Source organism: Myotis nattereri (genome assembly GCF_964212035.1).
Source record: "Myotis nattereri genome assembly, chromosome: 6".
NCBI lineage: Eukaryota > Metazoa > Chordata > Mammalia > Chiroptera > Vespertilionidae > Myotis > Myotis nattereri.
In genome coordinates, this window is record NC_138081.1 from 67,690,718 (window position 1) to 67,709,140 (window position 18,423).

Genomic DNA, 18,423 nt, shown 5'->3' on the forward strand with positions numbered 1-18,423 from the left:
TGCAGGGACGGATACTCTCAATTTCAAACAGTCAAAACAGCATAAGTTATCAAAGATGATCTTTTTAAATGCAACTGGAATGTTTTTGTGGGTCTCCAAAAAATATTTAGTGATTATTTGATAAATCCACACATCAACATTTTATGCAATTTCTTTTTTAAATTTGCTGTGCTTTATTCCATAGGGTAGCTATAGTCTATTTTTTTCAAACCAAGGCATGAGATACTTTTTGCAATGACAGTCAATCCTCATCCTATCTCATTGCATATTTTCTACCTCCTGATAACAAAAACAAAGTTTTAGTACAATTTTAGATATTAAATTTAAGCTGTGTTACATACGCAAACATTTTTTAGTAAGTAGAGAAGCATAATCCAGGAGTTGAGGGATTCTTATGCGCTAGCATATGGTCACTCCTTCCTCCATCAGCTGAAGCCCCTTTGTTTGAACTGAGCTCTTGCTTATGAGTCAAAAAGACCAGGACTGCATCTTTTCAGACAAAGGGGCCTTTTCCCAGCATAATCAGAAATGCTAATTTTTAAAATGTACACGGCAGTTTGACATGGGAAGCACTGTTCTAGGAGCTTTATAAATATTAACTTGTGCAATACTAATTACAGTCCTAAGAGGGTCACTGTTATGCCCCCATGTCACAGTTGGGGAAACTGAGACAGCTAATCTCAGATGTCAGAGAAATTAGCATTCAAATCCAGTCAGCCTGGCTCCCTCATGCCACAACCACCGTGCTACAGCCACCACTCCAGAGACATTTTCAATTCTTGGGCCTTCTTAGGGAGTTCTCAGGATCATCTTGCCTAACCATACCCAGAACACTCCTAAGTTTGAGGATGAAGATGAAAGAAAACATTTAACAAAATTTAGTGACCTTTCGTCTGGGAATCAGTTTCCATGCAAAGGATTAGTATCTTCACTACTAAGGAGATGAGAATGGATAAGGAAAAGAGGAACACATGGTCAGTTAAGTGGAACTGAGACAAAATTAGAAATAGAAGTCCCCAGCCTTGTGATCTAATCATGAGAGAAGTTTTCATTCCCAGGATTTGCTTAGTAAACACATTTAAAGAGAGTGAATGTTATTGAAGGGGAAGTAGGGAGGAGAAACCTGAAATGCACAACCCTTTGCCTGCAATAATCAACTCTATAAGGAATAAAAGCAAATATGATTTTATATATTTAGTCACCACTTCCTGTGTGGGGATAATGTATTATAGTGTATACAGTCATAATCGCTGCGCTGTGGGCACTAACTCACAAGGCAGTTGTGAATCTTTGAAGAAGTCAGAGGCCAGTGCAGCTCCAGTTGGTTCAAGATCTCAGGAGCCAGTTGAAGCAACGCAGCGCCAAGAGCCCTTGGTGTCCTTTTCCTTTCTAGCTGGGGAGCCTGAACTGAGACAAGGCACACCGGGCTCTATGATGGCACGTTCCCTGCCTAGGGAACAGCTTGATTCACTTGCCTGGTTCCTGGTTTTTAATTTAGGCGGTTTTAAATGGTTGTGAAATAGTTTCCTGTTGCTAGGCTATTAAAGACAGTGATATTGATTGTGTCTGGGAAAAAAGTCTAATTGTTGATTTATCTGCACAAATTCACTATTCCTAAGCTACCTAAGGGTCCCCTTAGTCTGGAAATCTATTTGGTATAAATCTAGGTGCTCCATGCTAATTAGAGCAATCATAGGTTGGGTGAAAAAAAAAAGCTCAACTTGTTTTCAAATTTAAGGTGAAGGAAAATAAACCTTTATGAAGGAAAAGAGTCCTATTTTTCATTTTCAGTTTTTGGGTGGTAAGGATATAAAGAAAGGCCAGAGAAAGGGAAAAATAAAATAAGGAAGCCTAGTGGAGAGGAAGGGATAGGCATAGAGACAGCTGGTGGAAGCTTATAGAACAGAAAGAGATGGAGGGAAAACCTCAGTCATTGCAAAGTGTTTTAATGGATTTGAACTTCTGTTCCTTCCTTCTGTTCACCACTGTTATCACTGCCCTTTGAAATTCTAAGTAGCCAATTAATCACCATTCATGGCTCCCCACAGCTTGCCAAAGGGAAAGTTATGCTCCTGGTTGTAGCCAAAGCAGTATCACCCCACGTCTAGATGAACTCAAATAAAACCAGTTTTAAAGGTTAGTTTCCCTCCAGTAAATTCTAGGAGACCCAAACATTTTCAAAATAAAAGGTTCTTGTAAAATGTTTGCCTGGACATCGGAATTTTTATATGTACCCTAAAATCTTTAAAAACAGAGACCTCTTCTCTTCCAACTGCATTGCTAGTTTCCCTCTGTTCTATTTCAAGCCTATTCACTCACTGGTATCAGCTACGCAAAAGATATTTGTGCAAATGGGCGGCATCAATTCAGAACTCAGCAAGCTCTGTTGAAGCTTTGTCATGTTAATACCCACTACAAACGAAAGTAAAATTTTCTTTTTAGATTTAACCTCATAAATTGCCCCAAAGCAATTTTTTATTTCCAGCTGATTGATTTGAAGAAAATAGGCTCAGATTTATTGGGTCTGTTAATAAAAAAAAAATTAAATGACCTCCTGTAGTTTTGCTGCTATTTATTGATCTCTTTCAAAGTTAGCAAGCAATTCAATCTGCAGTAAGGCGTGCTGAATAAAATGGATTGCAAATGTAAAAATGGAATGAACATTTCAAAAGCATTTTCAAATCCCAGAAAATAGCTTTAATAAATGAGAATAAATTAAGTTCTGGGGAGGAAAAAGATGGATTTTGTTTTAAAGGTGAATTACACAGAAAGAGTGTATTTGGTGTAGAATCTATTGGCCATTTTTAAGAAGCTGGCTCATAGAGTGGATTGCTATAGCTTTGATTAGTGAAGGATCCATTATAATCTATCTTGTAACTATACTTTCAAAGACTCTGAAAAATTACTTCTAGATCATGAAGATAATTCGCTCCTGCTTTCCCTATCCAAACATTGAAACTACTATGACCACTACTACAACTAGTAGTAATGATAATAATTAAAGTTATAATAAGTACACTTGACTTCAAAATGAGAATTATTGGGTGCCTTTTCCAGAATTAGATGAAGACCTCCATATTATCAAATTCACATGTACTAGTATGTTTTAGTACATTTCCTATTTCACTATTGTTACAGATACCACCATTGACTACCCCTTTCTTCTTGAAACTCCTTTGGCTTACCAGGCGCCATCCTATTCTATTTCTCTACAAATGTCTGTCTTTTCCTTTGAGTTCTTTCTCCTGGGATCTCTAGACTTCCAACTCTTTAATCTGAAGCTTTAGCAGTGGTTCTTAACCTTCCTAATGCTGTGACCCTTTAATACAGTTCCTCATGTTGTGGTGACCTCCAACCATAAAATTATTTTCATTGCTACTTCATAACTGTAATTTTGCTACTGTTATGAATTGTAATGTAAATATCTGATATGCTATATGTGTTTTCCGATGGTCGCAACCCACAGGTTGAGAACCGCTGCTTTAAAGTAAGCCTTAACCAATGGGGTTTCCTAGGGCTCTCCCTGGATCTTTCCTTTGCTTCCTTTTTCCAGGCACCCTCCTTTATACCCTTGGTGTCCACTAACTCCTGTATGTTGATCTCTCTCTCTCTCTCTCTCTCTCTTTCTCTCTCTCTCCTCTCTCTCTCTCTCTCTCTCTCTCTCTCTCTCTCTCTCTCTCTCTCTCTCTTCCATAGCTCACTCCTCACTCATCACCACAAATTCTGTGTGATAAAGCTGAACTGATTATCTTTCCTCCAAATATGCTTTTACCTCTGTATCCCATGATCTACCCAACTCTCAATGGTAGATCTCATCTGACCTACACAACACTGGAAATGTGAGTGACTGTGTTCTCAATTCTACCACCAATATGGCACATATCTAGAACCATTCCAGGTGCTTAGGAGGGAAGTTAGTTCACTACATATGGTAGATGCCTTTGGTCATTGGAGCTTGATTCTCTCCAGGAATTCGGGTTGAGAAAGGTTGCATCAAATCTGAAACCAAACAGCCACTAGAGACAGCTCTACCTCCGTCATTCCTCCATGAGGTTGTCCTCAACCCTATTTTTCACCCTGACTGCACATTCAGGAAGTCTCCAGTGCAGATTTGCTGATTAAAACTGTTTACTTCATAGTTTCCTGATAGGAATCCCCTTCCTTCTTCTATATGGTAAACTTTATCCTGACTTAAATTCTGCCTCCAGTCTAGTGTTCTCTAGTCCCTTCTTCCACCCTGCTCCAAATCTGATAATATAGTTCCACTCAACTCTTCAATGGCTTCTCCTGGCTTCAGATTAGAGTTTAAACTCCTTAACATGACCAAATTATTGTCACCCCTTTCTATGTCATATTTCACACCCCCCCTCCCCAAGTCCAAACTGTAGTCAAAACCACACTTCCTCCCATGTAAAAGTAGCTCCTATAGCTTCTACTGTCATATTACACTCTATTGCAATCATTCATTCATTTAACAAAAATGGACAAAATGCCAACTATATGCCCGGCAGTGTTGTGTGCACCAGAGAGACACTTATGGACAAAACATTTTGTCTTTGTTTTAATGCAATTAAATTCTTGATGGAGAAATAGATAGTAAACATGTAAACAAATTAAGAAACTAAGAATAATGGGATAGTAAGGACTTAGAGGTGCTTTTGTGAGGACTGTCTGGGAAGAACAACTGAACAAAGAGCAATGAAGAGAAAGAGGCCACGTGAAGATCTAGGGGAAGAAGGTTTCTGATAGAGGGAAGAGCAGGTTCAAAGGCCCCCGAGATTGAAACAAGATGTCTGAGAGATGGAAAGAAGCCCAGGCAGGCTTGAGAAGTCACTGAAGTAGAAGATGAGAGAAAGAGGTCCAGGCCATTGGCTGGAGAGGCCCATGGGGACCAGGGTCTGGGTTTGGATTTTATTTTAAGTGCAGTGGAGAGCCACTGGGGGAGCAGCTAAGCAGAGCAAAAGGTTCTTGGGCAGCTGGTGGGAAACGGATCATAAGTAGGTCAAGAGCAGAGGCATAGTCCAGAATCTGAGTCATGGTGCCTTGACCTGGGCTTTTAGCAGAGGAACTTACAGAACGTGTCATATGTGGGACATAACTTGGATGTGATGCCAATAGAAAGTGATGATGGATTGCACACGATAGGCGTTTACCTCTATGACTTTTTCGACAGTGTAAACTCTTTGGGGGAAAGGGATTATTTCTTCATATCGGCATTTTTAGTTCCCAGCATAGTGCCTGGCACCCAATCGGTCCCTAAGCCTGGTTGTGAATGAAGGAAGCAAAGGGAAAATTACATTGTAGGCGGGTCAGCAGAGCAGGCTTTATGGTAAAGGTGAGAACTGACCTGTCACTTAAAAGATGGTGTAATTTGAACTGGTAGAGGGAAGGTGAGCCCACTAACATTTTTGGATCCTGGGTCAGGAATACAAATGGAACCCACATACCTCATGATTTAATATTTTATAGTCATAAGTCAAACTAACAGACCATTAAATAAAACGTCTTCTATCTATTTTAAAGTTATAAATCAAGCTAACAAACTGTTAAATAAAATATTCTCTATCCTTTTACCTTGACAAGTATAGTTTGTAATCACCGGGCTCTGGAACTTGGCAGTGGTATGGGAGAGATAGCCCCTGGCTCCTGGCATGAGGCATGTCCCATCCCTTCCCATCCAGGTTCCCCTTTGCACATGTGTAAATACCCCAGCCTGAAAGCCTAAGCTCAGCCCCCTCCTCCCCTCCCCCAGCCTTATCAGGCCAGAAAAGCTGTCACTGTGTCATCGGAGCAGGGAATTCTGGGTCTCAGGTATCCAGAGCTGGACTGCACAGCAGGACCTGCACTCACAGTGGGCACATCCCCTTGGCTCTTCCAATCTTTCACCCCAGAAAGAGGAGTGAGGCCAGAGTAAGGTCCCCTGAAGGATGGAGGTGGTACAAAGACCCTTCTCGTCTGGATCTAAGGGTTGTGCTGGTTGAGAGGGGAACAGGTGAGAACTGGGAGGCATAGGGAATAGGGAAAGAATAATTTGTTTGGAGCAGATAATTCATGCTGCTGAGAAGGGATCAGATCCTAGAGGGACACAAATGTGTGGGTAAAAAACTTTGATCACAGGGGCAGTTCTGAACTCTTAGGCATTCATGTGCAGGGTGAGTGAGAAAAGGGGAGAGAGCCAGATCAGCAGAATGAGTTTCCTGAGAAGTTTGGGTATGAAGTAACAAGAACTGAAAGCAGAGAGAAGGGAGTTCATGTAATTTCCAAGAAGAGACAACCCATTAGATGTAGGGGGTGAGGGAGATGGAGAAACTGGGCCAAAGAGGGTTTTGCATGATAAAATGCGGTTGTCTGTTTTATTCCTACTGCTATAGACTGAGTGTTTGCGCCCCTTCCAAAGGGGCATAGATGTGAAGCCCTATTGTGATAGTATTTGAAGATGAGGTCTTTGGGGGGCGTAACTAGGTCATGAGGCTGGAGCCCCTTGATGGGCTTAGTGTCCAATAAGAAGAGGAAGAGAGCTAGCCCCCCACACCCCAACTCTGTCTATTTTGTGAGGATACAATGAAAACACAGCTGTTTACAAGCCCAGGGTCTGCCAGCTCCTTGATCTTGGACTTCCCAGTCTCCAGAACTGTGAGAAATAAATTTCTGTTGCTTAAGCCACCTGGGCTCTGGCATTTTTGTTATAGTAGCCAGAGCCGACTAATACACCTTACATAGGGCTCTTTTCCCTCTGGAAGTAGAGACTCTGTGTGGATGGGTCTGCTTGAATACTGTTCCTGTGACATTGCTAAGCCTGACTTCTCATGACTCATAAGAACTTGGGTTCCCCCTCAAAGTCTTTTGGGGTAAGCTCCCACCCCACTTCAGCACCCCCATCCACTGTCAGGCTGAGCACTGCTAGCTGTGAGTTCTAAGTTATGTTCATTTGGGTTGGGAGGCGGATGTTTTAGATTATAAAATTGTGGGACTCTTTTAGGAAAGGATAAACAAGTCTGTCCTCAGGCAGGCACCCAGGTCATGGTCAGATAAGGTTAAACATTCATCACAGGGAAGCAGAGGAGACAACAGGATGGTGTGGCTCCAAACTGCCTGGGTTTGACTCCCAGCTCTGCCTCTTACCAGCTGTGTGACCCAGAAAGTCCGGACCGGAACTTCTTTCAAAACACCGCTAGCATGAGTGTTTTCTGTCCTCACATGGGTACAGGGAACGGGAGGAAGCGTCCTTCCTCTGGCCACACCAGAGGGGAAGACAAAAACCAGGGAACTTTTTGCTGCAAAAGTCAGATGCATTGCACTGCAGTGCTGTGATAGAACCAACGAATTCATATCACACTAACAAACCCCACGGCACAGAGATTCGTATCATTTGATAGAAAAATCAGTTTTATATTTTACATATTGGAACATTGACTAACTTTTGGCAGGGACCTCAGTCATTTTCCTTGTTAGGTTCCTTTTCGTGCGGGCTCTTACTGTGACCATCTGGGTGGGTGATGTGCTAACTAGTTGTTTGTCACTGGATCTTTTCTCCTGTCCTCTTTCCACGGTTGCTTGGCAGCCGAGTTTGTTTTTCATTTCAATCAGCGGCACACAATTTCCAGCAGATGTTTTCAAAAGTGCTTGACTTTTAAGCAGAGTGTGCCGTGCCCTCTTGATGGGGCTGCCGCTCTCAGCCCAGAATCTGGTTTGCAAATCAGGCTGCTGGTGTGCTCCAGGGCCTGCGGCCTGGGAACCGGCTTCCCGGGCTGCAAGTGCCCAGCGTTCCTGACAAATTTCCTCAGGGGCTGTGAGGGCCCGCACCTGCCCTGGAAGCATCTTAGCATTTTGGACCTGCTCATGTTGTTTCCTGGGAGGCGGGGCCCGGGACGGGGGTGGGGGTGGGGGGGTCTGACTATAGAGCTGAGAGGCACACTCTTTGGTTTCGGACAACCTGTGTTTGAACCCTGGCTCCACTGCATGCTGGCCATGTAACCTTGGACAATGCACTCGGTTTTCTTGTCTGTAAAATAGTGATAAGGAGCAGCACCTCATAGGCCGCTGTGACGATCCAAAATGATAAGGTGAGTCAAGCATGTTGGGTCAATGACCGACACATAGTAAACAGTCCTACGGGGTGGGTTACTATTAATATCATCATCACTGTGTTACAGACGAGGAAGCTGAGGCACAGAGAGGTTAGGTAACTTGCCCAAGGTGACACAGCCAATAAGTGGCAGAGCAGTATGCCTCCAGAGTCTGCTGGGTTGCTGTTTGGTGCTAAGTGGGACTGGGTGGCCCAAAATAAGCAGCAAGGACTGTGTTTCTGGCACCAGGGGTAAACATTCTACGGCACAGGATTTAATCTACCTCCCTACCCAAACTCCTCTTCTGTGCTCTCGGGGATGCTCTTACTATCTTCATGACGGAGACAAGATCAGAGAGGTCAAATGCTGCTGAGAGAGGCTGGCCTTCAGGATTGGTACCCCAACTTCTATCCCTGTACACTGCTGGGCACCACCCTAGACTCTTCAGAGTCACCTCGCATAAATGTCCCCAGATGCCAGGGGGCTTCCTGGCGGTGCATGCGCTGGGCCCACATGTCTTGACTTCAGCCCATTGTTTATGATTTGTCCAGGCTATTATAATAACAGGATCAATGGCCACTGTGAGTAATTCAATATACTTCATGTTTTCTTTTTCTCTGGCCACAAGTCTTATGATAATAAAAAGTTTCTAAAAGGAATAAATATTAAAAACCTAATTTGCACAAGCACGAGGAAGTTCAGAAGGCCAAGTAAACAAGAATACTGGGCACTTTTCTTTAGAATATAAAAGGAGTAGGGGGGAGAAAAAGCCAAAAAGTGGCCAAAGTAGATGCGGGAAGGTAACACTGCAAAATTCCTTCGTGTTATCCAAATTCTGGAAAATTACTGTGCGTAGCTACATATTAAAAGGCATTGCTGGTTATAGTTCTGCCAGGAAAAAAAGTTTTGTTTTTGAATAAAGTATTTTCTGCTTGCTCTGCCCACTAACACCATAACACAATCTTAGGGCTGTGGAAAAGTCCAGGCCTGCGCTGCACATTGATTCTACCTGGTTTTACCTTTGAACCTTACTTCTAGGAACATAATGACACTAGACTATTATTTAACATGAGTAATCACACAGTCATGAAAATGTTGCTTTCTATGCTACCCCATTCGGGGAAGTTTCTTATTGTTTTATTATTATTTTTAACCCTTACCTGAGGATATTCTCCCATTGATTCTCAGAGAGAATGGAAGGGAGGGAGGAGGGGGATGAGGGAGAGAGAGAGAGAAACATCCGCGTGAGAGAGACACATTGATTGCCCCCTGCGCACACTCTGACTTGGGCCAGAGATTGAACCTGCAACTGAGGTATGTGACCTTGACAGGGAATTGAGCCCATGACTGAAGCTCCATGGGCTGATGTGCTAATCACTGAGCATACTGACTAGGGACAGTTTCCTATTTTTAAAGTTTTAATCTACTGCAAGTTTCCTCATTAGTGGCCATGAAGAAAGACATCCTCTCTGCTCTCCAGAAAACATATCTGATAGTGAGAACCTATAGATTAGCTTTGCCCAGACAGGTTCTGGAAGGTCTATGTACCATTATTTAAACACTAGAGGCCCAGTGCACAAAATTCCTGCACAGGTGTTGGGAGGGGGTCCCTCAGCCCAGCCTGCACCCTCTCTAATCGGGGACCCCTGCAGGATTGAGCCTAAACTGGCAGTCAGACATCCCTCTTGCAATCCAGGACCACTGGCTCCTAACCGCTTGCCTGCCTGCCTGCCTGCCTAATCTCCCCTAACCTACTCTGCCTGGTGGCCTGATCGCTCCCTAACTGCCCTCCCCTGCCAGCCTGATTGCTCCTAACTGCCTCTGCCTCGCTCCTGCCATCATGGCTTTGTCCAGAAGGACATCCAGAAGATGTCTGGTCTAACTAGCATATTACCCTTTTATTAGTATAGATCAGTGGTTCTCAACCTTCCTAATGCCGTGACCCTTTAATACAGTTTCTCATGTTGTGGTGACCCCCAACCATAAAATTATTTCCGTTGCTACTTCATAACTGCAATTTTGCTACTATTATGAATCGTAATGTAAATCTGATATACAGGATGTATTTTCAGGGGTCGTGACCCACAGGTTGAGAACCGCTGGTATAGATAGTAAGTCTTATAAGCTCTTCCTCTTTTAGAACCTCTGCCTCCATGTGACACACATTTTAAAATGTTATTAATTTCCCAAGAATCAAAGATCTGATACTTTTGGCAGGACCAGGAAATCTAACAACCGAGTTTCCTACTGATTTCCAAATGGGATTATTTTCTTCCAGACATTTATTGGACTTCAGCTGGAATAAGACAGGTGGTTTTAGGCTCTGAGCTATTCAAGGCTGACAAAAAAATAAGGCTAGGCCAACTTTATTTCCCACAGAGAGCTTGTCCCAGCGCTGGCAGAATCCTCGGGGGCTGCAGTCCAACTCTGCAAAGCCAGGTGGCAGGTGATCCCCACACTGATTCCAGATGAGCCTGGCATCTCTGGGCTCCTGGGACCAGGGCTGACTGAGGCAGGCTCACCTGACTCCCTGGAATGTTCTGGTTTGGAACAGGTCTGAGTCCCTTCACTACGATGACCACAGGGCCAGGGCAGAGAGGGACAGGCACCAGGGTGCAAGCAGGCAGAACAACTCATCGTTCTCTTTATCTCAGACACTCAGCTCAGCTCAGTAGAAACCCATGGAGTCCCTATTAGGCTGCCATACAGTTTGCAGAATACAGTTTGCATTTGTCATGGCATCTTGCAATCTCCCTCTTGTGCAAAGCACTATGGTAATATGAGTTTCGCTTCCCCTGCCTCATCCATGCCTAATTCTCTGATGTCCCAGAGCTGGGAGATATACCAAATATATATCTTGGAACATCCTGGAACTCAGTTTTATTTAAGCCCAAATAAAATAATGCCAGAGAGGGTTCTGGTGGGAGGTCAGAGCTGGGAAATCATTATTATCCTGACAGATAATATTAATGATAGCCAACATGGATTGAACTAGACCTCGTGCTAAGTACTTTGCACTATTTCAATTAATCCTAAAAAAAAACCCCTCCATGGAGTAATACCATTTTTAATGCTCATTTCTAGACAGTGATGCATAGAGAGATGGAGTAACTTGTCGACAGTCATTAGCTAATAAGGGATGGATTCAAGATCCAAACCCAGGTTGGATTAACTCGAGTCTAAGAGCTTATCCAGTGTTTTTAACCACATTTGTCATTTAATCTTCTTTATTAACATGTGGGAAATGAGGGGCACACAAATATTTTAGTCATCTGAACATGCCTATTTAAAAACATCCTATCAAAATGCATGAGGCATCAGTTTCTATCAATTAACAAATGCACAAATCAGAAATACAGCTCGGCCAAGTGTCATGAGCCACGGATACTCTCATCAGGGAAAAACCAGCCCAAATATGTTACACTTGGTATGGAGTGACAGAACTGTCATAAAGGTAATCATGTAAAAAACAAAACCTGCCATTATCAACTTTCTGAATTTCTAAGAAGGAGTTGTTGTCTGCACTGGCTAATGATAAGCACACTTCTTCTAGTCGTCATTTCCAGTTTTATACTCTTGGGAGTAGGTTATCATAGTTATCAAACCAGAGACACAAAAGACTAGGAAACATTTTGTTTCAAAATATAATGGTTTAGAATCCCAGTAAATCAAAAGAGCAAGGGGGGAAAGTGTAGTTACAATGCCAACTGGAGCTGCTTTATAATTGGGCCTAGACAGTGGACTGAAGTGTTAGTATTGCAGAAGATGAAAAGGGAACTGCCCAGGAGCACCAAAGTCTCCAAGCACATACAGATAGAAGATAATTACAAGATCCTGGAACTGAACGTGACCTCTAATGAAATCCCTGCTTTCAGGACTGAACATTTGGTTGATTATAAGAGCAGAGGGGTCAACTGAACTGTAAAGGTTTAATAATACCTGTATGGGTAATTTTCTTGAGAAGCCAGAATTACCTCTGCCCCCTGCCCCCTGCCCAATCCTAACACCCTAACACACACACACACACACACACACACACACACACACACACACACACCTGGTCAGAGAATTCTAGTCTTCTATAGCAATTACATCCTGACTTAATTATTGACTTATATCAATTGAAATAACCTTCTCTCTTTACAGTTGAACCTTGCTATTAATTTTGTCATGGAAAACGGACTAATTCCCTAAAAATTGAGAATGAAGGTGCTTAATCTAGGATGAAGATTTACTCTGTGGAGTTGTATGTGCAATATCCTGGGGAGAAAAACAGCTTTCATCAGACTCTCAAAGGAATCTGATCCCTTAAAGGTTTAGCTACTGTCCTAGAGGTCTTCTGATGCAGCTTAAAGATATTAGATTTAAAAGATTCCTATTTCATTCTAACTCAACACTTCCTACAACTTCACGTGGACAGGAGGCTCTAGCCCAGCAGTTGCTTCTTCACCTTTTTTAACATAAAAACTAGAACAACTACGGGAGGTGTCAGTGTCAGGGGCGGGTTTTACCAGGAGAAGCTGACATGTCCCCGAGTGCCCTCCCTGGGAGCCACAGCTGGCTACTCCACAGTCCCCATCAGCACAGTGAGTGGCACAGACATGAGCACAGGGCCTGGGTTAGATGTGTGGGCTGTGACCTTGGTCAAGTAAATGCTTCCCTATCCATTTTGTTAAATCTATGAAGTGAGGAAAATAATACTGTCTAGTCAAGACTTTTAAATGAGGTAATAGAGAAATAAGTGTCCCTTGGGAGCAGATGTCTTTTGAAGTTCAGGCTTCTTTTTGTTAGAAATGTAAGATACTCCTATCCTCTATATGACTTAATGCCACTAGCATCACCCATAATCAATTATATGGATATTTCTATAGCAAAACTATAAATATTCATATTAAGAGGCATGAGTCAAGATTATAGACAATATTATATCAATTTAGTACAGGTTTTGCTGCCAAAATTTTTCAGTTTCCAGAGTGTCATAAATTGAGAATAAGTTATTGTAGACCTATCTTTTCTTAACAACCACTGGTTGAATCCTAGTTTCTTTAGTTTTCAAGGTCCTAATTCTTAAAATATATATATATATATAATTTCGGAGAGGAAGGGCGAGTAGAGAGTGAAGGAAACACCAATAATGAGAGAGAATCACTGATCGGCCACCTTCTGCACGCCCCTCTCCCGGGAATGAGCCCACAAAACGGGCATGTGCCTGGACCAGAATCGAACTGTGACCTCCTGGTTCATCAGTCGACACTCAACCACTGAGCCACACCAGCCGGGCTCAGGGCCCTAATCTTATGTCATTGTTGAGTCACCAGCCTTGGCTCAGCCCTATATACACTCATGGCATCAGCGCTGGCGCCATGCAGCACCTGCTACACGGTCCATTTCTCTTACCTCCATGCTCACTGGAACCGCGTTCTGCTGAACCCGGTGGCTCCTCTCTGCTACTAATGCGCTCGGAGGAAGCCGCCTCTCCTCTCTCGGCTTTGCCTTAAACTCACTCGAATCCCCAGGAATCTCTCGAGCCACAGCTCCACTCCTGCACGGGCGGTTGGCTGCCGGCCTCGTATATTCTCGAGGCGCTACCAAAATCACGCCGAGCGACGCTGGTTGGTCCACTGGTCAGAAGAACTCTTCCGCTGGAGAGGAGCGGGGACATTCCTCGGCTGCACTCAGGTCTGCCCGAGAGCTGCTTCCAGACTGCTTGAGAACGAATGACGTGAGGCATTCCTCTGGGGGTGGCGCACTCTCCCGGCCTCTCTTCCCCATTCCAGTGTCCCCACAGAAGGAACGTGGGCTCCATCCAGTACAGCGGAACTCCCAGCAGCGTTAGCTGTCAATAGCAGGTGGCACCCGCTGAAGGCCACCGCACGATACCATATGAAAATGGGGGTCACCAGCCTAGTATTAGTGGAGCGCAAAGAGCCAGATCAGACACCTGGTGGTTTGATTCCTCATGCTTTCACATACTGTGTGGGCTTCGGTGAGCTGCTTTAAATTCTCTGGGCCTCGCCTATAACATGGAGATAATATTACCTATTGACCAGGGCTATAACTAGGGGTTTGTGAAGTTATCTATAAAAATACCCCAATAAATATACTGTCCCCTGCTTCAGTGCCCTTGCCTGGGCTTTCCCTTACTAGTCAGGGAGGGCAGCACCGCGCCTTCTCCTTGTTTTTATTCTTAGCACAGGGTTTATAATCCACCGTAGGTATGTAATAAACGATGGAATAAGTCAGTGAATGAATGCATTGATTTTGCAGTTGGTAGCACACCTTTAGTTCCTTCTAAATATGTTACCTGTAAGTTGATAAGAGGCCACTAGGGTGCAGATGCCCCAGCCAGAGCTTCATGGTCCAAATCACCGCATCTCCTTCTGATGTGGATGTCAGAGTTAGACTCCGCAGGCGCTTCCCCTCAACAAGGATGTTTTCTTTTTAAAATGGAACTTTTAATTATGTAAACAGAGCAATTTCTCTAATAACTAGTATTAAAAGTGTTTAATTTTTTTTAAAAGGCCTCAATTTACAGTAAGGTTTGAAGATCTACTGCAACTCAACACCTTTTTCATGAATCCTTCACTATTATTCATTCAAGCTTAATTTAATCCTAGCACTCCCTTGGGTTCAAGCAGATTCCAATGACCAAACTAATCCTGAAATGTTTTGCTCGAGATTCACCGAGGGCTTTACGTAGGTTTGGGGAATTAAGACATTTTGGATTAAAAAACCCATTCAAGCAGCTCTGAATCTAATTATTCTACTTGGACTCGAGAAGAAACCAAATGGAGTAGAGATGAAACCAAATTTCCCTTGAAAGAGAGAAAACACTGAATAACTCCCAACTTACTGCTATGGAATCATTGATACGGTTCCTGCAGCGTTTGCAATTAGCCTCAGTTCCTTTTTTCTGTAAAAGGGGCTTTAACTGTCCTTGCCAAGCCTTGGGAGAGGCATGTGGAAACGCCAGGGCTTTGCCAGCTGTGAGAAGCTGCGGCGGCTGGATGTCACGCTATTGTGCTATACGCCAAGGTCCTTCGCAGCGCTCATTTTCACAACTCTCAGTTATGTGGTCCAGCATTACACAAGCACTCTGTAGGGTTTTGCTTATAATCTGCATTTCCCTTTCCGTCTGATTCTTATCTTTGCCATGTTGCATGTTGAAAAGAAGCTCAAGGGGGGGGGGGGATACAGTATGTGTGTGCATGCACAAGTGTGTGTGTGTATCTCTTTTTATTAAAAGTACACTTTTTCTTTTTTGCCCATAAAAGAGTAAAATAAGAGGCAGTCTGCATGAGCAGTCACTGCGACTAGGACCTAGGTAGTGGGGGTGGGGGTGGGGGTGGGGAAGAGCCCAAAGGGGAGCAGAGTTGATGGGGCTGGAAGGGCCTGTTTTAGAGGGGAGGGCGAGCCACACTGTTTGGGAAGCACTTTACCTCTCCCAGAGGTAATACCACGCATCCCTCCCAGAGAGCGAGTACACTGCCAGTGCGGTAACAAATGCTGCTCTGGAGGCGTGCAGGTAAGATGCTCTGTAGCTGACAACGGGGAGGACAAAGTGGGGAATAAAGACGTGTAAATTCCTCACCTATGGCCAGTGTGATCCAGCACACCTTCCAGGCAGGATTCAAGAACACATGTCTACTTAACTTAGCTCGGCCCCCACACTGATCCCCACGAAAAGGAGACTTTCTCCTAATTTCTCTTTTCTGTCCATTTCCTGTTCATTTCTTTCAACAGAATCTTAAATCACAACTGGGTAGAGGTACGCGGTCCCACAGATGAGCCTATTTCACTTTTGATGATAAGAGGCGGGCGTGCAAGATGGGAGCGAGCAGAAACAGCCTTTGATTAATATTTCAGTCAGGGGAGGAATCTGGCTGGAGATGAAGGCGTATTAAGAAGTAGCTCCCAGACAAATGTACTCTGTGAGTTCATCTTGAATCACCCCACATCAGATTCACACTGCATCAAAATTCAGGTGATTCATACAGTCACATTAGTTTCTATTAGTATTAATGGGAAATATGCATGCATAGCAATGCTCGCATTAGTGGAGACAGACTCCCTAAAGGGTTTCTGCTTTGGGGCGAAAGCTGCTATAATTTGCACCTTCTTCACAATGGAAATAGAATTATGCCCATTAAATAAATGTTCAATATTCCATGTTCAACAGAAAAAAAGGCTCATTCTTAAGGATATAAATAAACCTATATTTTATATATGCAATTAAAAGCATTATAGCAAATGGCTACATCTTATTACTGTTATTTATTATTTGCTGTTTAGAATTTATTTTTATTATCAATTGTGTTCTGTCATTGTGAAAAAGAACTTGTCCAGTCCTTTATTCCCATGTCAAAGATGAAGAAATTGATACACAAAGCAGGAAAGAGCTAAGGCTATAACATGCTCACTTTCTGGTGGGAAAAAATTTTAAGTCAAATTCCAGGCAATAAGAGCTCCCAATGTACTATCCTTATATAATTAATGATGATTTCAGCTGCTAATGGAAGAAGACCCAATTCAAAATGGCTTAACCTACTAGGAGGTTTATGATTTCACAAAGAGGGCATCCAAATTGTTTTGGGGTAGTTAATTTGCCTGTTTTACTGGCTATCAAGGACCCTGTGCACCCTTGCTCTCCATGATCCAGCAGGTCCTCTCTGTACTTCATGGGAAAATGGCTGCCATATTTCTGGCTGTTGCAGACCCAACATGTCAATGGAGAAGAAAGACCATCTTCAGTGCATATCTTTCTGTTGGCAGGATAATTTCTCCAAAGTCCTTGGGCAGCCAACATTAGGTCCTGTTCTTCTTCCAAAATCAGTAAGTGGTGAGAGAAGTGACATTCCATGATTGGCTTAGATAATCATTTTATCATCCCATTCCGTGAGTTCTGGATGCAGTCACCATCTCTGAGCTCAAGGTCTCCCAGAAGAGGCTGCTGCCACGTGGAATGGAGGGCTCAGAGGGTGAGGAAGCAGGGGGTGGTGAGGTGGAAATGGATCGATAGGCATCTGGTGTGTGCTACACAAGTAAGTGCCACTACTGGAGCCCTCAAAGGTCTACTTAAATGCAGCCATGGGTGCCTGGGGCCTCATTGGAATGTATGAGGGTGTGCTGGACTCTGTCTTGAATCTGGTTCAACACACTTGGTTCAAAGATTTGAACAGTAAAGCCTGGGGCTTAAAGCCAGTTCAAGCTGTAGTTTCTGGGTTTAGCAGGTTAATGGCAAACCATTCAGCAGACTGCTTATTCTGAACCTGAACCTTTGACTCTGACCATTGTTTCAAGAGGGACAAAGCAGAGAATGTTCAGGAGATAAAATGATGATAATATTACAGTTTGGATTTGGGGTATTATTTGCTTTGCATAACTGAAAAGCAGAAGGAAATGAATCTTTAATATCTCGATCTCTCTATTCTGTTCCCTCTCATCCCATGCCCCCTCCATAATACTCCCAGAAGCACACAGGGTTCTCAGATTCTATTCCTGCTTCCTTCTGTCATACCTCCTCCCAGAGCCTTCTTTTGCCCCAAGGTACAAATATTTAATAGCAGCTTAAGTACAGTATCTTCCATTTCACTAATAAACTTGGCCATGTGGCAGGAGAGGCCTCACAGAAAAGGAAAGAACTTTAGAACTAATCAGTTCTGGATGGAGATCTAGAATCCAAGAAGAAAACTCATGGTCAAAATCATACACTCTAATGCTGCCATGTGAAAGCCACATGCTATAAGTAGCGAAAGAGTTAAAATTTAAATTAATTAAAATGAAATAAAAGGAACAATTTTGTTCCTCAGTCACACTAGCCATGTTTGAAATGCCCAGTAGTTACATTTGTCTAGTGGGTACCTGGTTGGTGAGTGAAGACTTAAAACACTCCCATCATCACAGGAAGTTCTAGTGGACAGTCAGGATCGTGACAGCCAATGATGTTTCCCAGGAAAATCCAGTCTGACTGGCCGAGATGCATTGTCAAAGCTTAAGTGGAGTTGGAGAGGTTTGGTTGGTTCATTTGCTTTGGAGCAGGAAGCTGGACAGTGGCTGGGTGTCAGTGGATGGACAGTGTATAAATTGAAAGCTGAACAGAGTGGACATTGACCCAAATACTCTACAGCGACTGGTAGAAGACAAAAGATGCCGAGGAACTCGGAACACTGAAGTTAGTAGAATATGAGCAAACTTAAATTTAAAAAAATTGTGTAACATGTTTATTTGAATTTGTATTAATGTGTATTTCTTAAATTACAGCAAGTGTTTGGCGGCTACACCAAATTGTCATCGACTAGGTAGCTTAAACAACGAATATTTATTTTTCACAGTTGTAGAGGCTGGGAAGTCCAAGGTC